This window comes from Aythya ferina, assembly GCF_964211825.1.
Source record: "Aythya ferina genome assembly, chromosome: 3".
NCBI lineage: Eukaryota > Metazoa > Chordata > Aves > Anseriformes > Anatidae > Aythya > Aythya ferina.
Window position 1 is genome coordinate 83651923 of NC_140298.1, and position 27754 is coordinate 83679676.

A 27754-nucleotide genomic window follows, 5' to 3' on the forward strand; every position below is an offset into this window, starting at 1 on the left:
ATCCTCAATGTGCCTCTTCCAGCTGTGTGGCAGACCCCACCAGCTGTGTTAACACTTCATGATGTTTTCAGAAGCTCCCAGTTCCAGGGCTGAGGAGTCCTGAGAGAGTGACAGAGATGGAAACTTCTACAATAGATGTTGACTGAAATCAAGACTGCTTTGTTTTTCACAATTATGCTTTAACAGGGATTATAATTATAATAATAATAGTCTAATATTTTTATTAAACTTTTGCATTTCTGAAAGATTAAATCATAACCTCCCTGCACAGAATCTGGTGTTTTACTTTAAAAGGCAGATCAAACATAGTGAACTGTGTCAAGTGATATGTTTCTCTTTGATCCACATGATCTAATGGAACCAGTCTTAGAATACTCTTGAAACCAGCCTTATATACTCTTTAAAGTATACCTTTCAATCAGGTTGACATACAATGCTTTGAATTAATACTAACACATGGGAGATAGTACAAGGAGGGAAGGCTCTTGGCATGAGAAGGAGCATTGTATGTTTGGACAGATACAGAGGTCAGTTTTTTTGGTTCGCTGGGGTGATACTGCATACCCCCTGTGATGTTATGGTCACTGCTAAAGGAGTCACTCCTGCATTGTAGGATCTTTTCATATGTGTCAAGTTGATATTGCAGCTCTCTTGACCTTCCTTTCCATTTTCTGTTCAGGCAACAGCATCATATCTGTTTGTCCTCATGAGGAACAAGGAAAGATAACAAAGATGCAGGTAAGCAGTTATCACATTCTGCTGGAAGGGACCATACTACCAAAAAATAGATCTAGAGAATATGACTATAACATGCTTTTTGCTGGATGGACATATTACTTAGAAGTTGGATTATTGTTTTTTGACAGTTTTTGCTTTGATAGGCATTCCTGGACTCATTGCATGATGTCTAGAATTTCAGCTCCCACTTCTGAAATATAGTATATTATGAGAACAACCTCAAGGATAATCATTCTACTTTACTAAAGAATTTGAGATTTCAAAATCTGACTTCATTTCAAATTGGGTAACAGCCAAATAATTTTAAAATTCTCGGGGAAAAAAAAAAAAGTAAAATAGATTGATCAAAACATTTTAGCTGTAACGTTTACCTTGAATGACTTTTTAATATTTTAACACAAATTTGGTCAACTTTATAATTTCTAAGGAAAAAAAAAAGTTTTATTTCACAAACATCTTAATGTTTAAGGCCATTGGAACTATTTTCATTTTTTCTTAATGGAAGTTCACTTAAAGCAAATGTGATTTTGAAAGCATACTATTTCCTCTTATATCTCTGTTAAGATTTCAGTCATTTATTCTCTTTGTTTATTTGCTAGGCCAGCTATGAACTATCACAAAACTTTAAAAAATTATAAGGCTTAGTTGTTTAAATTTGGACAGAAAATGTGCCACAAACTGTTATTAGCTTAGTTGAAGTCTGCCCTCAGATTTGCAGTAGTTCCTGTTTGGCCCTTTCAGGTATGAAAGAACAGGTATAGCAAGAAGCTTCATGCACTACCCTTTTCCTCATTTCTAAAGTGCCCAATTAGATAGGCATTTTCATTAGCTAGTTATGTATGTGTATGCAATGTATGTAATAAAATGCAATGTTGATTTCTGCTGTATATGCACTCCAGACACTAGAAATATATTATAAAGTGTGTGTGCTTTAAACAGAGCATCTAAAGTATCTCGTGCTTAGTATTGGAAATAACCAGATCAAACACTCAAACTTATTCAGGAGGTTCAACTTTTTTTCTGCCTTTTTTTTTTTTTTTCATTTTTCATTTCCAAGTAGCTAATTTAAGCCATAACTAAAATAATCTTTTACATCTTAAAGTCAAAATTTTCCTGCACACCACAGGGAATATGCAGTGGATCAAGATGCTTTTATTAAAAAAATCAGAGGAAGTGAAGGGATGCAAGGTATCTTGATTCCTAGAAATACAAACACTTTTACAAATGTATATACAACTTTTAGGAACCCTTAAAAATATTTGGCATGCACTTTTTTTTTTTTTTTTTTTTGTGCTACATGGACATTTTCCTCATTATCTGAATTTAAAGCTGGTTTGCATCAAACTGATAATCTGCCTCTCTTAGCTGCCTCCAGTAATTTTTTTTCATCGAGTTGTGTGTGGTGTGTGTGCTTAAGAAAACAACGTTAGGTTGTGCTATCTGATCTTAACATGCTGTACTGTTGTGGTGAATTTCTTAATGCACCAGGGTGTCCATCAGGCCCCAGATACAACCACAAAGCCAAGCCAGTGACGCAAATCAGCAGCTGATATAAACAAGTTGACACAAACCAGAAACTAAGCTAGCAGTGAACCTCCGGAGATGCTTCTTTTTTTATTTTATTTTACTTTTTTTTTGTATTTTTTTTCTTTTTCTTTCTCTCTCTCTCTCTCTTTTTTTTTTTTTTTTTTTTTTTTTTTTTTAAATAAGGAGAAACATTTCTCAGCAACTGAAATGCTTTTGCATTTCAAGTCATCGCCTCCAACTTCCCAATTAACTGAAATTTTTCTCTGCAATGTGCAATTTTGGGATGAGAAAATGTGACACTTAGTCTGTTTATAAGTACCGTGGACACAGAGACTGTATGCCCTAGACCTGGCATGTTTGTTTATCATTGAAAGTGCCCTGATGACCTTTTCCTATTTATCTGCCATTTAATAATCCATAGGAATACTTGACAGAAGACACTGTAATGCTTTACTGAACTGCTGTAATTTTTTCTTCATCTCTTCACTATTACGTGATCAGTGGATATAATCACATTTTCTAAAGGTCTTATATTTTACTTATTTCCAGGTTTTGGTTTGTCTTTCAAAGACAAGCAGAACAAGAGATACAACCTGATCCTAAAACTTGACAGTATTTTAAGTTATGGCAGCATCAGATACATAAAGAATCCCCAGTCTATTTCTGACTGACACTCCGTTTTAAATCATGTTGGTTTATTTGATTAACCTTTGCTTACAAACTAGAATAAATGTATTTACAAAAAAGGCTATACATAGATCAAGTAGCTAACTTTCCTTAACAAAAATGCTTTTGAAGAGTAGAAACAGTAGCTGTTACATATGTATTTGCAGGAGAAAATAGTATTTGTCTTTTGCTAGGGAAATACATGTATCACCATACTCATCCTCCTTCTCATCATGCTACAAATCTGTTTCTATTGCAGAGATAACAAATAGGATGTAAAAGCCCTGTTCCTCAGGACATTCATACCATGCATCTAGGCCTGCTAGAAAATACAAGAAGAGTTATCAGTCAGGGCACCTTGAAGCTAATGTTTTCTTTTTAATAGTCCATATAATACCATAACAAGAAATTACTTCCATACATATGTGAAATTGTATGAAGAAATGTACGTGTTATGAAGAGCAGGACATTTTTTGTATCTACAAATAGAGAAATGTCATCTACTGGATATTATAATTAACTGAAGAGTAGATTAGTTAGGAAATGCTAGCAGTTGTTGCAATTATGACCTTTTGCAAAAATGCTTTTAATGCACTTTCCACAAAGCCTAGCTTTCTGACAGAAAGTGGGCTGATAATACAAGATAAGGAAACTGCAGGTCATATGACACTTTTTTTTCTGATTATCTTTTATCCACCAAATAAAACGCAGATAGTATTGCCTGCTAAACTATAGACTATAAAGTAGACTATAGTCTTCTGTCGTTACCATCCCCCATCTCAATGCAGTATAGAAGATGATGATAAATAGGTATTTTTAGAGGCATGTTGAGAGGTCAGTAGAGTGAAACTGATATTTTTCTTTCCCATCCAACTTATATTGTTTTGTTATCAACTTTAAAACAAAACAAAACAAACAAACAAGGGCCACTATACTTAGTTTTAGGAAAGGTTTCCAGGGATTAAAGTTCAGTTTTGAAGATTATGTATTTAAGTTCCAGAGCCTACTTTATTACTGCCTAGGCACATATTCTACCCACTGCTTATTTCAATGCAGTATTAATGATACACAATGCAGTACCATCTATGTAAAGCATAAAATAAAATTGTTATCCTCCTTATCTTGTTGCTCTCAGCTCTAGATTATACATTTTATTCTCTGTAGAAATACTGCTGCAATTTGGGGAACTACCATACATGTGCAAGGGAACATTTCCATGTGTATGGAGTCAGACAGATGTTGCCAAGCTTCTGTGTCCAATGTAGACAGCATGGGATCACTGGGCTTCGGTCCCTCTCACGCGGATGGGAGGACCATGAAGCTATCTGGATATCAGCATGGTCACACAAGGGTTGGTGCCTGCAGAGAGACAGAGAAAAGTGGGCAAATCTCGTCTTTAAATAAGACAGAAAAGGATTCTTTTCTTCTTCAGTTGCAATGCAGCTCCAAAACTGTGCTGCTTGTACCCTGCTGTTACCATCAGCAGGGCAGTTCTTGTAGACAAGGTTTTCAGTGAGCATCTCAAGTAAAATCCATATTAATGAATGCTGGCAGCCCTGCTATGTGCTGGCTCAGCCCTGTTCTGCACAGTCTCCATGTGCACTCCTTGCAGCTGAAAGGAGAGGTTGTGTGGCCGGTGGACTAACAGAGGGGTGACTGGGTGGGGTATGGAGCACAGGGCAGTTTCTCTGCCACCTCTGTGTTTGATTTTGCCTACAGCAATAAAAAAACTTGAGTGGGCCCAATTTATATCAAAGAGATAGATACATCGTTCATGAAGTTGGTTTTCTCCAACAGCTCTGCTGGAGATGGTGGTTTGAATGTGGAAATCCTCCAGAAAGGAAGACAAAGAAATGACAGCCTAATGCTGAGTTTTAAAAAACACACTTCTGGCAAGTTTCAGGAGATGGGTGAAGGGAAGACTAAAAGGTTATATCTGTGCTATCTTATGACAGTTGCCCTCAAGACAGTATGTTTGGACATATTAACGATGGCAGCCCTGCATATACTATCCTAAATTCAGTAGAGGTATAGGAGGTACTAGAAGTCTTCCTGTATTAACTGGCACAACCAACATACCACCTGCAAGCACCTGTGTAAGGATGTAGACAGGCTTCAGAGTATATCATGCCTTAGGCCATAATTGCAGAGGCAACACTTGGTATTGACTTGTCCAGTGAAGCTCTAAGGCAGGAAGCTTTGGACAGAGAGAAAAACAGACAGTATTTTTATTATAACAAGGACTGGTTCCATTGTGGAGCCAGCCAAGAAAAAGGAAAGCATGCTGCACGGACGACAGATCTCGTGATTTGGAGGAGAAGCCCTTGGCAGAATGTGGGATGTGTTTGGACTGGATTTCTTGTTTCCTGAGAGTCCTATGACCTCACCTGAAAGAATGCCCGAAATTTATTTTAAACCAGGCAGATGCATGCAAACAATGCCTCAGTCCTGCATGTTCTTCAGGGATGACTTGTAATCCCTGAGCCCCCAGAGGGTGAAGGGAGGATGGGAGTAGAGTCAGCCCTTGTCTGGAAGGCCCAGGAAAACAGACCTGGGGGCCATTAGAAAATCTATATACAGGAAACACCGTAGAGCAGGCAGGGAAAGCCTGCTATAGCAGCCTGCCTCAGCAGCCTGCTGGGGCCAGGGAAAATATGACAGCTTGCAGGCCTAGTGTGGTTATGTCTAAATACAGTCTGAATGGTCTCTAGCTGGAAAGGCCTTATCGGGACTGTCTGATGGGATTTGTTACAGGCCGCAATGCACTCTGCTGCGGTCTTGCACCAGGGTCAGTATTATGAAGACAAATGAAGCTATTAAAATGGGAGCCTGTAACAGTGTTATAAAAAGGCTTTTACAGTTGTATTTTTATCTAGTACTTTTACAAAATGAGAGAAAAAAGTATGTCGTAAAAATCTGAATGCATGCTTGTGGAGTGAAAACAATGTCAGACATGAACATGAACAAGAGAGAAATGAAAGAAGTGGACCAGTAAGAGGGTACAGAGAAGAGGAAAGGTACTAAAGGGAAACAGAGGCGAATATTTTGGATATCTAATTTGAAAGTCATCCAGAGTTTATATTTTTCTAAATCTGGCCAAAAATATCTGAAACTGTGAACCCTAAAACCTCAAGGTAGAAGTGTTTAGATGCCTTCTTGTAATCCATACTTGTTAGAACTTCCGGGGAATACAAGTTGCTGTAGAACAACCTTTCTGCTGTATTGACTTTGCTTGTTCTATGAAATATATAATAATTGATTTAAATTTAGGGTGAATAATCATTAGATTTAAGACAAGTTTAGATAAAAAGTTGTGAGATAATTATATATTTGCTTATCTTCTCTCACAATACAAACCCTAGGCTATGCTAATGGAATTTTAAGATAATACATTTAAAATAGATTTAAAATAATTACACAATTGATATTTAATATGTGAAATGGATCTTCCACAGGACAGAAGAGTCTAGAAATAATGAGGATTCAATATGAGATGAGAGTATTGCCCCCAAAAAACACAAACCCAAACTAGATGAGATTTAGAAAGTTAAGAACAGATATAATTTTGTACTTCATTATAATCTTTAACTGAATCTGTAGTACATCTACTGAGATCTACTGCAAATATGATAGTAATCACAGATCCTAGTCTGACCACCCTCTCTGATTCAGTTTTTCAATTCCTGTGTTTTATGTTCCTCCTCTAGAACATCTCAATGGCTGAAAAAAAATAATAAAATTCAAATTGCTTGAACATTGGGCACGATGACAAAGCTCTTAAAATCTTTCAGGAGCTACCCCAGCTAAAGTTTGTATGTACCTGGCAGGGCTGTACATCCTTAGCTATTCTTTTTCTTCCAGAGGGATGTAGACAGGACAGAAGCTTTTGCAGGTACTTGCTACTTCCCCATAGTTGTCCACAGCTTCTTTAGTCAGTGATTCAAGCTCAGCTTAGTCTTTTTCTCAGATACATGCAATTCTCTTAAGAACTAGCCTGGCTGCTTTTGTCAGAGATTTCATGTTCATATTTTAGCCTTGGAACTCAGTTTAACTGAGCTGCTGTAAGAAATCCAGTCTCTAGCATAGCTGCAATCAGGCAGCAATGCAGTTCCCTAGAATACTACAGGTATCTGTAGTCCACATGAAAACTGTACGATATATATAGTATCATGTTACAGCCAGTCTCAAATATTGCAGTTCCTATAAAGAGCCAGCAGCATGTGGATGAGGGTGGTCTAGAGAATAATGCATTCTTGGATTTCCAAAAAACTTTTCACAAAGGCCTTCACAATGATTTCTGGAGACCAAACTTTTGCTGGAGAAAATAAAAAAATATCTTTTCAAGGATAAATTACTGGTTAAAAGATGGGTAAGTTCTCACAGTGGTGGGAGGTTTCCATTGGAGTCTCATGAGGTTATGTGCTGGGAAATGTGCTGTTCAGCTATTCATAAGGAGGCGGAAAAAAGTGGTGGAACAAGGATATGAGGAAATTTTCCAATAATCAAAAATTGTTCAGGATGGCCAAAACTGGGGCTAGCTACAAATGGATTTTGTAATTTTTACTAACTGGGTAAAAAGAGTCTTGAGTCTTAGAATACTGATAATGTAAAGGGAGGGTGAGGGAATCATATTTAATTATGTCTACAAAGCAATGGACTTTAAATGAGTTGTGAGCTGTTACTTTTAAGGAAAGACATCTTATACTCTCTGGGTAGGCCTTTGAAAACATCAGCTGACACATTACCAGTCAAAAACGTGAAAAGAATGAGGAAAGGAAGAGAGAAAAATAAACAGTGTCATTACACCACTAAATAATCCAGGATATGCCCACATATTGAATATTAAGTGCAGTTCTGGTTGCCTAGTTCCAGAAAGTAAATATTAAGATATAAAGAAGTATGGGGAAAAAAATGGTCAGGAGTATGGCACAGGGGGAATTAATAGATTATGAAAGACCCTTTTGGTGTGGAAAAAGAGCAGAGATAGTCTGAAAGTCAAAAGCATAATAAAATCATAGAGAAGGTAAGGAATGATTATGCAATTCATAACACAGGAACCGTAAAAGCAGCTTAAAAGCAAAACAAAGGAAGTACTTTTCGACACAGTGCATAATTAAATTGTTGGATTCATTGTCCCAAGATTTTGAGGCCAAAAGTATGATGGTTTTCAAAATGAAGTTAAAACAAACAAGCAACTACAAAAAGAAACAAACACAACATACGATATATTCACATTGCCAGATTGACAGTAAACATAATGGCCCAGATATGCCTTCCGTCTAAGGCATGTAAGACACTCTGTATGCTCTACTTTTGTACTCTATCTCCAAGCATCTGCTCTTGGCTGTCATCAGCATTACTTTTAGGACCAGTGTAGCCATTCTGTGTGCGTACTCACTTGTTGTTCATCAAAATTGAAAACTTTTGGGTTTGACTCTTAAAACATGTTATCAACAATTTCAAAACTACAGTTCAGAGTGGCTGAGGTTTTGTGTACTTAGTGTTAAATCTTGAAGGATTATACTCATCAGAAAAAGTGACCAGCACCCTGTAAAAATCCAGTCCCTTTAAGCTATCACAAAGACAGGAACCTTTGTTTGAAAATACTTGCTTTCATCTGTTTGTTAAAGGAGGTTTTAAATGTAGAGATCCCTGCTTAGAGTTGGCAAGGTTTCCAATTCAATATTTATCAAGAGTTAATTCTTTTTGTAGAGATGTCAGACAAACAGTATTGTTTCACCTCATATTTATGGGTGTCTTCAAATGATGAGGCTACTACATTCTGCTATGCTTTTTGTATCCCACTTAGGCCAATTTCAGAAGATTTTCAGGCTCAGATGGATTTGTGTAATCATCCTAATTTGAGCTGGAGATCTTCAGAAAACAGGCATTCTCATGAGACTGCTGGTATTTCCTGTTTCTCATCAGAGCTGAAATACAGTAGCAGTGGAAGAGATTTTCTCTCATACTGTATGGTATCTGTGTTTCTGGCTGAAGCCAGGGAGTGCCAGGGTGCATAGAAATGAAAGAAAACAAAGCAACTTTTGTGTAATCTTTTCAAACTCCAGAAAATATTCATATTTGGCTTGAGTTCTGACAGCAGCAGTTCACTCTTCCCTAGTGTTGTGATATATTTTTGTTCAGAAATAAACACTGATATGCCATTTTTTTTAATTTACATACATGCTTTTTGTAATTTTTTTTTTTCTTTAAAGGTCTGATGTATGCATTTTACATTTTAAAGAAATAAGTATTGTACAGTAATGTACAAAATACCCAACAAACTATCCAAACTAACCATGAAGTTAGGACTAAGTTAGGACATTTTAGGACTAAGAAAAGAATACTTGTCTAGTATCTCTTAATGAGATACGTAGTAAATTACAGCAGGATCTTGCTGTTTTTCTTGACAACTATCTAGTGATTGCTTTTATAAAATTTACAGTTCTGGATGAAGTTAATATATATGTAGGTTGCAAACCCAAAAGGTCAGACATCAACTTCAGACAGTTACAAAGCAAACAAGTTAGAACCAGGACAGAAGACTTCTATTGACATAGAGGATTATAACAACACAGAGTGATGACATTGTGTATGTGTCCTCCCAGTATGAATGTGGTCATTTTATATAAATTTTAAAAATTCACATAAAAGTTGGTGGTACTCTCTTTTTGTAAAGTTGTATATTTTAATGTTATGTTTGTACGTGTAGATATTATTTATATATATGTGATATAACACAATAAAATGCAAGTGTATATATATATATGTGTGTTTGTATAAGAAATGCTGAGGAGTAGATAGTTTGAGCTTTTTAGATTTCATGTGTATTCCAGCAGCATCAGGCTTTGGCTGTTATTTTCACCCTGCTGATCACATGATTTTGTTGTGGTGAATGTTTGCGTAAGTGAGGTTTTTCTTGTGGATTTCCTGCAGATACTGGGGAGCAGCAGATTACGTGCAGGTAGCAAGACAGTTTACTATTCCGGATGTTAAGACATGCGGACTGCTTCTGAAAAGTTTTTTTAAAATATTCCTCTTCTGGTATATTAGAGGAAAACCTAATGTGAGTGCCCCAAACACAGTACCTAATTATCCTGTCTGTGGTGTGTTGCTATGCTGTAAAGCCATTTCCTGTGAATAAACCAGTAACAGAATCAAACTGATACCACTGCTGCTAATTGGAGAAATTTTAGAAACTCCACTCAAACTCTTTTCCTGAAGAAAAATTTAGTGATACATATATATATATAAATATATATACACACATATATATGCACATCCCCAAACATACGCGTCCCCAATTTTCTAATAGCTTTCAGTAGTGTTACAAGATGAGATTTTTTTTCCACTTTGTGGCTACAATTGTTACTGGGAAGATTTTCAAATTGGTGTGAAGCAGATTCTTCCCAATCACAGCAGAGTTGTCAGACAGAAAAGGAAAGTTTGTCATACTTAGCAAAGCTATGCTTGGTTTTGAAAATGGTAAAAAAAAATTCTGGCTCATAGAAGCTAATTCAATGAGGGAAGTAAGGTTACAAGGATTGCTTAGTGAATCTAGGGAGCTTTGAGACACTTCATGACCTGGAAGTAGTACCAACCTTGTTTTAAGCTATTTCCTTGGTAAACACAGAATCTGCAGTGGCCCAGGTTAGGTCTGTCTGCAACGTAACCTTTTTCAGTCCATTTCTCCTGGTGAATTCAGAACACCAAATCAGCATCCTGGATGCTTCTACAGCACTTCTGAGAATGAAGTGCATCAAAATGAGATTCAAAACTTGAAGCACCTGGAGAATCTGGCTGCCTAAAATCAACCGGCAGCTGCCTTAAACTAACGATATGGTGGAAATGCTAGAAAGGAAGCTGCTGAGGGTAGACACACATCTTGAATGTTTCCCCTTTCTGAAGCCCAGAGATGATCTGCTCTGAACTTTAAAAATTATTTCTTTACTTAGGTGAAAAACTCAGAGAGCATTTCTAAACTCTGGGTTAAAAAACAGTCTCTAAGTTCAAAAACAGCTTGGCAGGGCTCCTTCCATTAAGTTATATCTGGAGACACACGTGGTGGTTCCCATCTTTTGTAAAATAGGTTACTACTCATAGCATTTGCTCTCAAAGTACAAGAGTTTGGTCAGTAACTTTCTCTGATTAAAGGCTTTTAGACCCACAACTTTCACCACCCATAATAAGATCCTAATCAGAGACTAGAGAATATTAAAGGAGAGATAACATTTTTCATTGTATTAATTGAAAGTATACAGGAATTCAAGAATTATTTGGTCAGGAAGAAAATCTCTGACAAATCAGGAATCTTTGGAAGATAATCTATGAGGAATCAGGAATCTCTTTTATTTTACTACTTACTACCTTTTTCTAGGAGAAAAATCTCATGGTCTTTAATCCCTGTTTTAAGCATCATTCTTGAGTTTCATGTGGAGGAATTATTTAGTAAAACACAAAAGCAATCTGAGGTGGTGTTTGGGGTGGTTCTAAATGGAAGACGATAAGGTGAGTGTCCTGGCTTATAGGATATAGTATAGAAAACCACTTTGCTGCCGCATTTATAGGGGTCTCAAAGTTTCAGGTGTATTTTATGAATTTATTTCACTGAGATATGGATGATTCTCATCATCCTCAGAAGTACACGGAGGACCCTAATAGAAAACATGAAAAGGGGAGTGTGTCTGATTTAAACGCTTGATACATAATGCATCTAAGTCTGAGGTGCACATTAGGCACCTGAGCTGTCTGCTGCATCTGGCCCACAAAGCTATTTCGACTTGTACTTTTATTTATCTATTTATTTATTTTCCTTCAGGGTCTGTTCAGTTCTTCCTCTTTTCTTTTCATTTCTGATGGAATACGGCAAAGACTTAAGAAAATCCTTAGATCTGTGAACACAATTCAAGTCATTGTTTGAAATCAAAGATGTGCATATGGTCCTGCAGAACTAGGCCTCAACACTGTAATGATTTTACTTCATTACTTCAAAATTATCAGTTAGAGTATGTGCTGTTGGTTAAGTTGCTGTATCAACATATCATGACTGATATTTTTTACAAGATATTATTTTAAAATCTTCTCAACCCTGATCAATAGTTCTAGCCTAGAGATTGCGGTTTTAAACACATATATCCTGGGATACATGCATAGATAGATTACTCCTTCATTTCTAATGTTCCTTACCATGAGTTTTATGGGAAGAAGCCTTACAATGATCTTCTGAAATGATTCTCCAGTGTTCTTCCATCTGAGTTTATGTCTGGTGCTAGTAAGAAAGGTTGCAACATCTATCTAGACTGCATCAGCTAGTCTTAAAATCTCCTCAGTGTGTAAGGGTTTGCTTTTTATGCCGTGCCTGTGCTCTTCACCCCTCCTCTTTGTAGACATCCAAAGAGAGACTGGCCATCATAGGAGGTAATACTAATCCAAGCATGTGGGCAAAGCCAAATGTGGTTCCTAGAGAAAAATACAGGTGTTTGTATATGTTGAAGACAGTAATTAGACAAGACCAGATGAGGGAATTCTTTAAGTGTGGGCGGTGGGTTTTGTGCATTTATGTGGGAAAGAGAGAATTGGAGTGAAAAAGGCCAACGCAGAGAGGGAAGAAAAAATATCAAGTCACTGGTGAAACTAAAAACACAGGATGAGTGATATTTTTAGTATTTTTAGAAGAGTTTTCTCCAAGATCATCAGTTTGCAGCATAAGAAAAACCTTGGTAAGGTCAGCAAGCTGTACCCACACCCAGCTCATCCACCTCTGGAGACTGTGATTGAATAGAAGGATTTCCTGGAATGAAACATGGAGAAATGTTGACCAAAACATTAATAAATGACTGCCATGTACTTATCAAACCTACATCAGTTGTCAAAATCATCATGAGCCCTGTAAGCCAATTAAAATGATTAGTATATATATTTTTTTTTTTTTTTTTTTTTTTTTTTGAGAATGAGGAGACAGTAATCCGGTAAAAGAAAGAAGTGCCAGAGTAAAGTCTAGAGTTCAAACAAAATACTTCAGTCTGAGAGTCTGTTAGCTTCAGCTTGTTCTGCAATAGTGCTGAAGAGATTTCTAAATAAACAAATCCATCCACAACAAGATGAAAAGGAAAAACAGGAAGGAGGAGAAGAAGTCTAGTACAGGGCAGGGACATTGGAAATCTGGCTTCTGTTCCCTTCTCTCTCAATAGCTTTGGGTTGACAATAATGACTGCGAAGTAAAGAGATTTTCCCATTTTTCCTGCTTGTATTTTTGTACCCACAATTTACAATTGTGTCCACGAAAATGTCCAAAAATGTCCAAAATGTACCAAAATGACTACAGTTCATGTCTTCCTAATCCACACCTCAAATTACATGTTTAGGTCTTCGTGAAGAGGTAGCACAGGCTTCATTTTTGGGTGTTCCTTCAAATAACCCCAAGTTTGCTCAGTGGTCGGTACTAAAAAGTGTGCAAGGCAAGACTGTAAATGAACACAGGTCCAGACCTTTGCTGGAGGTGGAGTTCAGATGTAGCTATACTGACCAGCAAAACAGGGGCAGGTAGGCAGAGTGTCTGTAACTACTGAATAATATGCTGCATAATAGCATTTCTATCAGTACACAACTTTCTTTTATTTTCTTTTAAAGGAGTAAGACAATGAACTCTGTTTTCTACATTGTCATATTGCTTTTTAGATACTTATTTTAAAATATTTTTAAACTCCTAAATTTCCAGGAAATGGTTACTTCATTATTACAGAGTTACTAGCTGTTATTGCACATCTTGGCCTGTTTCCACAAAAATAGCAAAATAACTTTACCAGATGCTGATGACTCTTTTCTACAGTGGGAGCAAGTCTAGCTGAAATAATGAAATGACATGAAGAATTATGCCATCAAAAAGTGCTTCTTTAAGAAAACACTGAGATTCTTCCTTAGGGTCCAAAGCTTGAGCATTCATTTTTCCACTTCAGTTCTGTGAAGGGAATCCTCTGTTCAGACAAGCTCTTTGTAATGTTTAAAAGTTCACTTACAGATAATCAAACATGAACTAAATTATTTTTATTGTTGCAGAGTATGTTTTACTTTTCTTCTTTGTTTTCTTTCCTTTCTACATGCAGTTTTTCCAAGAAAAATTAGCTTTTCATATTTTTTTTCTGGAAGAGGTAAAATGGCAACAACAATTCCACTACTGATACTTAAAGATTTTCAAAACTTGCACAAAATAATATTGGATTCAGAGAATTAATTCAATTCACTGATTGAATTAACAATCAGTGAGATTTTACAACTGTATTTCAATGAATGGACATAATTATGTAACATGGTGGAACTGTACACTCTTTGTACAACTACTATTTTATTCTGTCTATGTAATTTGTGGTGATAAATTTAAATAAGAAGGACTGTATCAGACCTTAGTACTATTAACTCTTCAAAGGAGATTTTTCTTTTCAGTTTGTTTGTTTTTTTTTTTTTTTTTTGCTACAATCATTTGAAACTACTTTTTTTCAAAAGTGTAGTTTAAATGATTGGAGTAGCAATGGAAGTTATAGTGAGCAAAATATTGTAGCTGTCCTACAGTGGAAAAAATAGAAGAAAACGAGAGAAAAGAATCACAGTGAATTGACATTGCATATAATCTTGACTTCTCTAACTTCCTAGAATCATAGCATCATAGAATGGCTTGAGTTGGAGGGGACTTCTAAAGATCATCTAGTTATAGTCCCACTAACATGGGCAGGGACACCATAGATCAGGGATTCTCAAATTGCCTAAACTGGTTTCTGAACATCTCTGAAAGTTGCCAGTCTCTAGGCAGAGTGATGTTACTATTGCAAATCCGTCCTAAGCATACATACAAGTGGTATGTTAGCATATCGAGCCCAGCTCCTTGAGATAATTGGAATCAGCTTGCAAAAAAAGCCACCGTCAGTGGAAAAGGAAGTTATTCTAATGCACATCTTAAGTGCCACTGCTACTTAATAAACACATAATTAGAAACACTATAAATAGAGTACACAAGTTGGTCTTCTGGTTGCTTCAGCTGTAGCAAAAACCTTTACAGTATGTGATTGTGTAAGGCTCTTTTTGCACAGCAATATGATGAAGGAAAGGGTTGGACATGACCTATTCATCAGAATGCTGACATTTGCATCGCGGGGTTAGGGTAACGTGAGATGGATAATAACTTACGTAATGAATTTCTGAAAACCTTTTTGGAAATGCTACCAAGAGGTTGGTTTATTTGTTTTGGACAATCTGAGGTTGGGTCTGTTGGGGAATTTGACCACACATCCCAAATATGTTCCTCAATCCTCTTGCAGAAGAGCACCGCAGGAAAAGAGTCGGAAGATGAGAGTGTGACAGTAGGAAATCTTTGGAAGATGAATAACTGACCATGGAAAAAGAGGCCTGGAGACTCATTTCTTGGAGGATCATTTCTCCCCTCCTCTTGAGAAATATTTCCCATGACCATCAACATTAATCATGACCATCAACATTAATCATGAGCTATGATGCCTTTGTGTTTCATCAAAACCTTGGACATTTAGTTTTAAACTGCATTATTAGTAAACAGACTAATTCAATTATTTGGCAGATTCAGATTTGTACTATTCAGATTCAGATTTGTACTATTTCTAGTACAAAATAGATTAAAAGAATCAAATAAATAAATCTTGGGAGATACCATGAGATAGAACCTCCTTCTGTTTCACTGCACAGGATGTTTTTTTCTTTTTTTCTGACTTGTTTTAAAGCATTTTTCCTTTCTGTTTTTAATCCACAATTTATACTGTACAAATCAGAATGTATTTCTAAAGACCTTTATCTTTCTCAGTGTAGCCCCACACAGTCATAAACACATTATAATCTGCTAAACTATTTGTTAAACATAGTTAACAACCTAGTTGTTAGAATACACTATAGCAAATTTCCTTTCTTTAAATGATCAATAGTTGAATATAGCAGAGTTACAATATAAAACATCTGAATAATAAACTGAGATCTAAATTAGTGAACTAAATTATACAAAAACATGGGAACATCTGTCTCCCATTGTATAAAGCATACTTGCTTTGAAAAAAGAGACATCAAATCTTACAATTGTAGTTTTGGATACAGTTTATTTATTGTTCACAGAATAGATCAGTTAATTGAAATATTACACGTTTTTTCTGAGTAAGAATCCCTTTTGCTTTCAATTAAACTTTTGATTACTGATCCTGTAATCGTAGTTGAAGCTCATTTACCTTTAAATTGCAGGATTTCCTGCAATGCTAAAAGCTGCATTCTTGTCTCCTCTTCTCCTGAACAGTCCCAACTCTCTCAGCCTCTCCTCATAGGAGGCTGTGAGAGAACAGGTCAAGACCCAGTTTTAAAGTTTTAAAGATATTTTTAAAGTTTTAAAACTTATGTGCTTGTCCTTGAAAAGCACCTTCTTCATAATTTTTTTCTGAAAATTTCCCAAAGTTTTGAGCATTGAATAGATAAATTACTGTCTTAAAGCAAGATTAAATTCATCTTTACAATAGAATTTATTTTATCCACTCTTATAATAGGATAAAAAATGTAATAAGTATTGAGTAGGAATAAATATAGAGAAAAGTAATGTCTCTTAATTAATCTTAAAAATATTAGGGCAAGGAGTTACATCCCCACAACTCCAAAACATAGGTTTCTACCACTCCAGGTGAATGTCGCACTTTGGTAAACTGTTGGCTTCAAAAGGACTTTGTTATGTTCTGAAAGCTAAGATCAGCAACTAGTGAAAAACAGAAAAAAAAGAAGAAGAAAAAAAAAAAAAGTTAAAGCCCCATTGAAGTTGATGCCAAAAGAAGAGTACATTAAAATTAACAGAATCAGAATCTGGACTTAAAGGTGGAGGAGCCCTGAGAATAAAAACTGTTTAATTGTTACATAATTTATTTACATGTAACGAGCATGTAAGTGTTCAAGAAATTGTATGGAAAGCTTGAAAGGTTAATAATTGAGTTTCAGCATCTCAAAAGATGTCAGTGAAAGAGAAAAAAAAATCTCTGAAGAAATAAACCGTTGTGTTACCTGTCTCCATGCTTTCCTGCATTGCTTTTAGTATCTCTGCCAACACTTATGTAAAACCAAGCTGAACATATTCTCTTTTCTAAAAGTACCTTAAATCATACAAAGAATAGCTCTGCATGTGGAAAGAATTAACAAGCATGGGGGTTTTTAGATGTGGGAGTTCCTCCTTAACACTCATCAGTGTTGCATGTAAGCTTCAAAACAACTTTTTAATGACTACTCTCTGTGGAAATGTGTAAATAATTCTGGCTTTATTTTTTAGTTAGTTATTTTCTTTAAAGAGTTTTGCAAATAAATGTTTTGATTGTATTTAGTAACCTCAGCTTTTTGTAATGAAAGCCATTTGTTAGAAAATAATACTATATATAAGCTTATCATGTATTGAATTTGTTGATAGAGACCAAGTTTTTACACAGTTGATTTTTTTAATTTTTAGACTCCCTAACAAAAACATATATATGTTCCTTCTGTATAAATGATGGAGCTTTGTACATGTGGAGTAGAAAAAAAGTTGCCTCATCATTTAAACCTTTACATAAGCTGGAACTGACAGTAGAATCTTTTAACACTATGACAGCGTGATGGAAGGAAGATATGGCACATATAAGCTATAACAGCTAAATCTCACTCTTCCCTATATTGTATCATTTTCTATTAATATAACAAAAGTCAGTGTTCCATGAGCACAATATTTCAGAGAAAGCCTCTTTATACATGAGTGCTGTGAGTGCCTAATGTCACAAGTACATAAAGCTTGAGATTGGTCGTATATGATGTTTTCTTCTAATTACACCTGCATTTCCACAAGATGTCAGTCTGTAAGAACAGTATTATACCAGGCAGTAACAGCAGCTAATAATCCATTTTATCATTGTCTAATCTTCAACAATGCAATGTGGCTAAAGACCAACAGTGATGCTCTATGAAGAAGGCTCAAAGCCCAAAAAAAATCTATAGATTTACGAAGAAATGCAAATAGAGACAAGTCTCTATTTTTAGAGACTAGTTTTTAAGCTTTAAATCTTGACGTTGATTGTTTTGGAACTGAATCAAGTAATTTCAGTAACAGTTTGGTTTATTGCATGTAAAGTGCAATAAAATAATTTGAATGGATAGCTGGTTAATACTGGCAGTTTTCAGTGTAATAACTGAAAAGACAAAATCAAACAAAATAGTTTCAGATCAGTAGGTATCTCAATTATCTTTAGTTAATTCACTAATAACATAAGCTACCCAGCCAGCTAACACAGATAACAGTGATTTTTCATTACTGTGAATGGACAAAATAAATTTGAGTTAACATGCTGGTGAGAGAGGATTTAAGAAAGCAACGGGGATTTACCTTCTTCACTTCCATTTATTCCCTTCATATTATTTGCAGGACCAAGGTCAACCCCAGAATAAGAGTCTCCTTTTCCAGTAAACCAACTTTATACTTACGTTTTTAGATTTGTTTATGTTCCTGTATTTTGTAGGGTATAATAAAATTACTCTTTAGCTCTTCCCCTGAGGGGAAAGCAACAATGTTTACAAGCTGTGGGAATTATCCGGAGATATAACTGAGGTTATTATCTACACCCATCACATTGTTTGCAATTAAGAGGTCACCTTGGACTTTCTCCTGCTTTTAAGTAACCCATCTGCAAGTAGTGATTACTAATGGTATTTATTTCATGGCTTTTATTGTTGTTTATTTTAGTCCATTCATAAGCAAGAAATTGCCACCTATTGTTTTAGTCAAAGACTTTTCCCCAGCTTTTCAAGATCCTCCATGTTATTGCAACATTGAGGTTTATATTACGACTAAAGATGAAACAGTAATTTTACTGGTGTAGAGTGTGATGGTTGGCTTGCTAAATCATACAGAAAATGTGTTTTTCTTTATCAATAGCAGCTGCATACACCAATAGCATATGACTTCATCCCTTCTGTAGTAAATAATAGATTACCATAACTTAAGAATAGGTTCACAGAATCACAGAATCACAGAATTTTCTAGGTTGGAAGAGACCTCAAGGTCATCGAGTCCAACCTCCAACCTAACGCTAACAGCCCTCCACTAAACCATATCCCTAAGCTCTACATCTAAACGTCTTTTGAAGACTTCCAAGGATGGTGACTCCACCACTTCCCTGGGCAGCCTGTTCCAGTGCCTCACAACCCTTTCAGTGAAGAAGTTCTTCCTAACATCTAGCCTAAAACTCCCCTGGCTCAACTTAAACCCATTCCCCCTCGTCCTGTCACCAGGCACTTAACAATTATGCTTTCACTTCTGAAGGCAAAATTTTACTTTACTTAAGTAATGGTTGTTTTATATCTGTGCCTCTGTTAACATTAGCTATCAGTATTTCTGGTACATTTGTATTTCAAAAATTTTGCCCCCCAAAGTTTAGGTGGTTTAGCTTCTGTCAGCTTCAGAGAACATCCTTTCCACTGTAGTATATGATAGCAATTATGATAAATGGAAGTACTTAAATGTACTCTCATTTACAGAAGGGCTTTGTAAATTCACTGCCTTCACATCGGTAATCTACTTCTCACTGTCATCTTCAGGTGTCTCTAACAGAGCTTTGATCTATTCACCTCTAGGACTAGCTGAAAAACTTCTTTCTGAGTTTGTGATGTGGTATTTGGAGAGTCTTTTATTTATAGAGAAGCAGATTGGTACTGATTTAATTTTGTTTTATAAGTCAGTGGTAAATAATGTAGGGGGCAGAAGCCTTTAATAGACAATTTTAAAGATGAATGTGACTGACTTGTGCTGCAGTTGCACTTCATCCTCACTGAATATTAAGAATAGAAGTAAGAAAATTTAATTCTGAGGGCTTGTCAGATTTAGGAATATCTCTATACAGTACAGTGGAGCATAGAACAGAGATGTCTGTACTTTCTCATGACTACACTATTTCTGAAACTCAGTTGACCACTACCAGACAGAATCAGGCAGAGCTAAGGTACTGAAATAATGTCATGTGGATGAGTTAGGTCAGGTTGGTGCCAGCACTGACAGGCCTCCATCACATGGCAGAGACACCCTTTTAATCCTTTTCCAGTTGCTATATCACTAAGCATACATTATGCAACATAAAAATTTTACTGTCTTGTCACTTTTAATGTGCTACTCCAAACACCTCTCTTTAAGTTGCCTAAGACTTTGTTCAAAACTGCTTTGCACTGGTCAGTCATATATAAAATCTGAATGGTAAGGGGTTACTGGTGACAGAATAATAGTAAATACTCCTTTAAATAGGAATTTAAACTAAATATATATATATATTTAAAAAAAAATACAGTAAGAGTGCCTAGTCTCCTATACAAAGCCTTGAGCGTTGTTAGTCGGTCCACATAATTAGATTTCTGCTGCACTAGAGCAATATTTTTTAGGCTACGGGGTATTTTCTTTAGAAAGACAGATTTATTTATTTTTTGTTCCATGTTGTTGTCACCTCTACAGATTACGCAGTTAATGTTTATATTACCTTTGATGGGGAAATGCCTATTGTTTGAAAGATACCCTGAAGATTAGCCAAGCATTTCATCTGACAGTATCCATAAATCATCCTTTGTATCAGAGTGTATTGACCAGCAAATCCCTCCATCCTGGAGAAGAAAAGCCCTAAAGATTGTGTAATGTCATCCCTACAAAGTAACAGGAATAATGGAGGGGTAATATAGATATATATGTGACTGGTGGATCATAAAATCACCCTAACAGGTGCTGGGCTGGTTACCAGTGGATTAATCTGATCAGCAGCTGATGCATTCCTATTTTAAGGTCACACTGTGCTACTTTTCAGCAAGGTCCTCCCACTATGGTGTTTCTCAGGAAATTAAAGAGGTTTATAGGTTAATGATGGACTGAACTGCATTACTGTTACTGGTGTTTGAGGACAATATGGCAGCTCAGTTTTCCACATTTCAGTGTCTCATCCTTTTAGACAGGATGCTGGGATCTCTTGAACAACTCTACTTTTTTGAATGCTTTATTCTTTATATTCTAGACACAAAAGGATAAGCAACTTTATCAGACATAATTACTCAGATGTGGAGATTAGTTCCTTAATAGTTTTTCTTGTATGTTGGAGCTGAGAAGAGGCAGGGTGTCTTTCCTTAGAACTTTTAGGAAAATACACAGGCCTGAAACACTGTGAAACATCTTGCATTACCCATCACCTCTCTGTGCAAGCTTGCTCTTCTGGTCTGCAAATGAAGCAAGGTTGTGAAATATTTTTAATGTAGAGAGATTGAAACTATTTTTAATGCTACATATAATTACATAAGAAATAAAGTTATCAGTAGCTTCTTAGCATATAGTAATACATTTTAGCTGTCCCCGGGAGGTATAAGTAGTGTTATGCTTTACACTTTATTCATGTATCTATTTTTCCAACAAAACAATGACTACTAGGCCAGTCTGAATCATTCTTAAAGGGAGTTTATTTTGCATTACTTGTTTGAGATTTTGCTTTATAAAATCAAATGAAACCTCCCATAACATTATTCACTGAAACAAAATGACTAAAATATTTTCTTTGCCAGTTAAATGATAATTCTTTAAACTGACATGATACATCTTTAGGGCATGTTATTCTCTGAAGCTTTTTTTTTTTTTTTTTTTTTTTTTTTTACCTTATTATAAAACTGTGGTATATAGTTTGCCACTCAGTGTAGAAGTCTTTGGAGTGATTGATAGTATTTTATCCCTTATTCTTTTTCCAAGTACTTTATCAGAGTCTCTGTAGGGATTGCTTCCATCATATAAAATACTTGACAATATTGATGCTTAGTAGGCCAAAATCATGTCTCCCTTTATTTCTTGGGCAGCCTCTAACACAGGGGTACTAATTCTCTAAGTCTCCAAAACATTAACATCAGAATAATATATACTTCTGAATGAGATTGCCCACTCTAGATATGAAGAAATTACTATATATAACTGCTGCTGTATTTGAGAGTTCTTTGTCAGTATGCAGTAGAGCTTTCAGTATAGCTTGGACTATTATCTTTGTAATGTGCCACATATATAGCTTTATACTGAAGAACAGATGTTAGAGCAAACAAAATCAGAATAAAAATGTAAATATATGTCTTTTATTTTTTAAAAACTAAACAGCATTTTCTATAATGTGCAATTCTATTTCAGACTCTATCCTGATACTTCACAGTAACAGAAATTGTGAAACACCAGTATTTTTTTCTTATTTTTAAATTATTTTTAATTATTTTTTTTTTCCAGGCATCTCCTTTCTTATCTCAATTTTCTAAGTTGTTAATTCCATTGGAATTCTCAAACTTGAACAATTCAAAGTAAAAGGGTTCAGTAAAACCTGTCTGCCCCCTTTACTGTAAATTAATAGCACTATTGAGGGCTTTTAATTTACTGAGGCAGTAATTATAGTTAAAACTTTTTATAAAGTTATACCTAATGAATGATTTAGAAGTTTGAAGAGTGAATGGCTTTGTTGTTCTAATATCCGTTATTTCTATCCTTTTTTTCATATCCATTATTGACTTTTAAAAGGCTGCCCCTTTCAGATAAGCAAGAGTCTGAAGGAAAAACAAAGAACTATCTTCTTTAGCCTGTACTCTTACATAATCTTGATCTTGTGAAATGGATTTATCCATATTCTGTATATATCTTAGTTACAATAAGTGCAGAGACAGTGAAAGAAAGGAGTGTCTATGTTTTATCTGTAGCATGGGATGTTCAATCCATCTTTTCTCAACACTTTGAAAATAAACACTTCCCACTGAAACCACAACAATCTTCCTGACTTTTCACTTCTTACATTTTTTACTCAAACTTCTAAAGAAGCAATTTTTCAATTATAACACAGTTCTCTAACTTGTGTTTGTGCTTTGGAAGTCTGATAGGGAACACTTGACCTTGAGAGCTGGGAGGAGGGGGAGAGTAGAGAAATAGGATTTCTAACTAGTTTCTTTATATAATACTCTTCAGAATGAGATTTTCTATGTCTTACAAGTCTCATCTTTGCCTTTCTTGACACCCTACAGATGAAAACCCTGTGAATGAGATAGTTCTTTATTTCATGTTGCCTCTCTGCTTTTAGTCTTCCATCAAACTTAATTCCTTGCATGTTTGCTTCTGAAATACCCATTTCATTTTTTTCTTAGGCTTTTTTAGCACAGCTCCTCTTGATGTTTTCCCTAGAAGCTTTTTTATCTAGAAGCTTTAATGGGGAATCTAATTCAAATGGTACTGCCAGGTGCTACTATTCTTGTTTTACAGAGACTCACAGAGAGTGCATTGCATCTTTGAAGATCAATTTCAGGCCTATTTCTTGTTACTTCTCTTCAAGATACTCAGCTAATCTGCTTCTTTTAGGTCTATTGCCATAAGGAAGGAAAATCCTATCTGTGCCAATACAGTGAAGCATTATGTTGTAACACATGATGATTCCGAAGTACCAGGAACAGTTACAGGCAGAGCAGGAGACCTGGAAGACTAATCTGTCCGTCTCGAAGGGAAGACTGATACTCTGTGCAAGGCCAGATGGACACCCTCTGACAGGAGACACAGTAATGAAACTGTACAGTATGGCCCTCTGAGACTCAGAGAATGGCTGGAGGTTTTGGAAGGTGTTGACAGAGGGCTTGGTCTCACTATCTCTTGGTTGTTCAGAACATCCATCATGGGCTTTGCTAATATCACATGACACATTCCAAACATGGATTCTCATCCAGGATTAAAAGAATGTGAACCTGTGGAATCCTGCAGAACCCAGTCTCGTATAGATCAGCATGATAGTCCAGTATTGACAGTCCATCTTAATGAAGGTCTGTCCTCCACTCAAGTTCATGCTTACCCTCAAGACATTATCATCACATTCCAGTGCCATGTCACAACCTGCATCCTGCACTTGGATGGCTACAATACAGTCATAAGGGGTACTGTTCCATCAGACAGCCTTGTGGCCCCAAATCAAAGTGCCATCAGACTACAGCAGAAAAGACAAGATCCTTTATATGGACACTAGCTCAAATTTGATAACTACTATCACTAATATTTATATAGCCTGATGGTATTTGGTGTGTGCTCGGGAAATTCTCTGGTTGCTTCTAACTTCACTAGTTAGCTTCTCTGGGCAGTCATTAATTTTCCTGCCAGACATTTGTATGTCTACTTTTGTTGCTAGATGTATGTCTGCATATATATAACAGTTGTGCATCTACTTGCAGATCTCCATTACAAATTCTGGGCAATTTATCACTTATGTATATACTTGCTACAGACTTCTACTTCAGCATACTTCCACACATAGGGCTGAGATAATTTTCTCCTCAGTGATCTGGGTCTTGAGTATTTTTGCATCTGGCAGTGCATATCCTTATCTCATCTTCATAATTCCAGCATTCTCTAAAGGCCAGAAACATCTCTACTATTGTCTGACCATCTCAGCAGAGGCTATACAACCATTATATAATTGCTTTCAGATTCTTCACAGTTCTGCTTTTAAAATGGACATGTAGCTAGCTTTGCTGATGCTTCTGAATGAGTTGATAAGTTTAAATAATTTCATGCTCCAAGGTTACCTTAGCTTAAAATTCAGCTGTGTACACCGGTGGCTTCTACAAAATACATCTGTGTAGTTTTAATAATAAAATTAGGGTGCCTTAGAGTTCTAGTACATGGGTCTCAGTAACCTCAGGGATGATAAATCACTAATAATCTCTTTTTCCTTGAGAATAATTCTTAAGCATTTAACATAGCGTTGCACTTACTGTCTCCCCTCTATCTCACTCTTCCACAACCATCACCCCACCACCCCAGAAGTCTCTGGGAGTTTACAAAGTCAGAATTTGGAATTCAGAGTAGCTCAGCTGGAAGGTACCTACAAAGGTTATCAAGTCCAACTGCCTGACCACTTCAGGGCTACCAAGTGTTATGATAACCTTTTCATTAATTAGTGCCCGTAGGCCCGTAGGCCTGTGCCTATGCTGATTTGCCTTTGCTTTTTCTTTTTTTTTTTTTTTTGGTGCTCTCTGTGGGGGTCTGCAAGAAGTACCATATCAGAATTTTAACCTTTTTAAGTTGAAATTCATTTCTTTGCTTCCTGATGACAGAAATGACATCTTTGTGTTCCTATACCTGAAAATGAAAGGTATCTCTGAAAATCCTCCTAGGATGTGTGTTACTGTCAGAAACATCCAGCTACACTAATTGACACTAGTGTGACTACCTTAGTAGTCACAAGATACTGGTAACAATAGTGTTATTCTTCTACTGCATATTTTAGTCCAAATTACAATTTCTAGATTCTTTATCTGTCTGCATATGGATGAAATGAAGTGAAGAATGATTTTCTCATCCACTAGTATTTGTCAATATTTAGGTGTGGTATTGGAAAATATTATTTTTTGCCAGATCCATAACATTTGAAGAATATTCAAATAAAGGTTTTGGGCATTTGATAGTTTAGTACTTTTGTTTACACTGTTTGGGTTTTGCCTTGCTTCACTGGATGCCAAGCCATTTTTGACATTTCTTACTCTAGAGAAGAATCGTTTTTCCATTTGCTTGAATACTCCTATTATATATTCCTTTATTTACAGAATACTGAAGGCAGATGATGTTGTGAGTCAGTCAGTTTATTCACTTTGAAATGACATATATCTGTGAACTGAATCCTTCAAAAAGATCTTGCTACCTTTTAGGTGTTTTGCTAAAATCCCAGCTATGTCAGACTGTATTCTCAAGGATGTTTTTTTGTTGTGCCTGCATATCTGTTACACTAATTGTCTCAGACTTAATCATTTTAAATTCCTACTTTTTTATTTTTTTTTTCTGGAAACAGTGACTTTTATAGTTTTGCACAACTTTCATATTCTTAAATGTTCTTATATTTGTGATTACTGTTGCTCATACAGTCATCTCAAATTGATTTGTCATTAATATACATAAAAAGGTCATCATGATAGACATCCTCTTTTGGGAAGATCCCTACCACAGTACTGTGAATGGAATACTGGTTCTTTAAGGTCCAGATGTGACTTCAGAAAATGGAAGCCAAATTGTTTTTTAGGGTTTTAGGCCGGATAGTACTGAACTATGGTTTTGTTTAAATGTTGATTATGAAATCACCATAAATTATTCATATTTCAATACAAAATGCTACTATACAAAATTGGTAATTTTCTGAATCTCTACTTCCCCTCCCACCACTGCAATTCCAAACCATTTTTGCTTTTTTAGGTAAAATTGACAGCAGTAAATTGCTGTTCATTAGCAAAACATGAAAAGATGCTACGAGAATATTCCAAATCTGTAGATGCTAGGCTAACAGAGAATGACTGCAGCTTCTTACTGTATCTAGCCTTTCAGTTAATAGCTTTAAACTATGACTTTTGGAGTATGCACTCTTAGATCACGAATTTAAACCATGTTTCACATGGTTTAAATAGAATAACCAAGAGGCAATATTAATGGAAATTTTGATATCTAAACTAATGAACATTTATTTAGTAGTAATTGTAATACTTCATTGTTGTCATATTAAAAGAGAAAAAAAAGGTTACTGTGAATACAAAAATCTGGCAATTTCTATGTGGCAGCATTAAATTAGTGCCAGACACAAAGACTGCCTGGAATCTGCCTGGAATGTTCCTGGAGTTTGTATGCATATATAGACTTTATGTCAGAACCAGTGGTACTGATTCTGAGCCTCAGTTTAGTAAACCTATTTCTCTGGAGAGCACTTGACCATATGCGGTCTTGAAAAGGAATAACACTTTAAGAGGTGTTTCAGTGTTCTATTGATTCAACAGTACTTTTTTTGGGAAAACTAGTCTTAAAAAGACTTGCATGTTCTCATAGACAAGAAGTGGTTAAACTGGTTATTGAAAACAAGAAAAGAAACACAAAATTCCTCCCCAGACTCAAAAGCTTTTCATCTTTTGCAAAGATAGTAAGGAGAGTATTTTTACCTCTGCTTCCAGTATAAAAATGGAAGGTTTTCCATTTATGTAGCTTGGCAGCAGCTTTGCCATGTGGAAGGTGTTTGTTTATTTTGCTAATGTTGAGTTCCATTCTTTTATATTTGTTTTCTTTTTCTTTTCTAGGGTGATAGGTTTGAAGCAACAGGATGAGAGATCTCAAGCATGCTGCTAAATGTTGTGGTCTGACAAAACTACATGGCTTCCTTTATCAAGACAGCTGTGTTTTTATATAAACAATCTTAATTTGGCCTGCAGAAGGATCACGCCTGATACTCAAATGTACTACCTTGGAAGGTCACCTTGACTTCCCCAAGGAGCTTGCTTCAAGGCATTCAGGATGCCAGACCAGAAAGCCTCACAGACTGAGGTATATTTATTGTTTACTACTTAGGAAAATAATACTGCAGTATTCCAAATACAACAGCTTCCAAAATAGCAAAGAAAGTTACTGCTGCTCACAAAATAATTTTGGAATAAATATTGCTGAATGGACTACTTCATTTTGATAATCATTCCTACTATGGATCACAGGGAATAGTTAAACTGTGATAAATTAGGCTTCATTTAAATAGATCTTTATAACAGTTTACTGGCTTTTCATAGATGTTATTATGATTGTTCAGAGAAGCAAGACATGACTGGGCAGATGAGTAATTCATAGCAACTCTGCAATATGTAGCAATTAAAGAAATTGGTCTTTTATTTTAATAACAATAGATGATAGATAACTTGGCCAATGCCTAGAAAGACTCATTATAAAGAATGTCAAACATGAGTTGAAAGATGCTGTCCTGTTTATTAAAAATGAGTTACACTAAAA

General features: G+C 35.8%; 1 long non-coding RNA gene across 2 annotated transcripts; it reads left to right on the plus strand.

Moving 5' to 3' along the window:
- Positions 1-27754, plus strand: LOC311433360. Of its 2 annotated transcripts, none has more exons than XR_014690707.1 (3): positions 1-527; positions 680-738; positions 15240-15609. It is a non-coding gene; the product is annotated as an uncharacterized lncRNA (long non-coding RNA). The 2 variants fall into 2 exon arrangements; XR_014690708.1 differs by lacking the exon at positions 15240-15609 and adding an exon at positions 27058-27754 and having other exon boundaries at positions 285-527.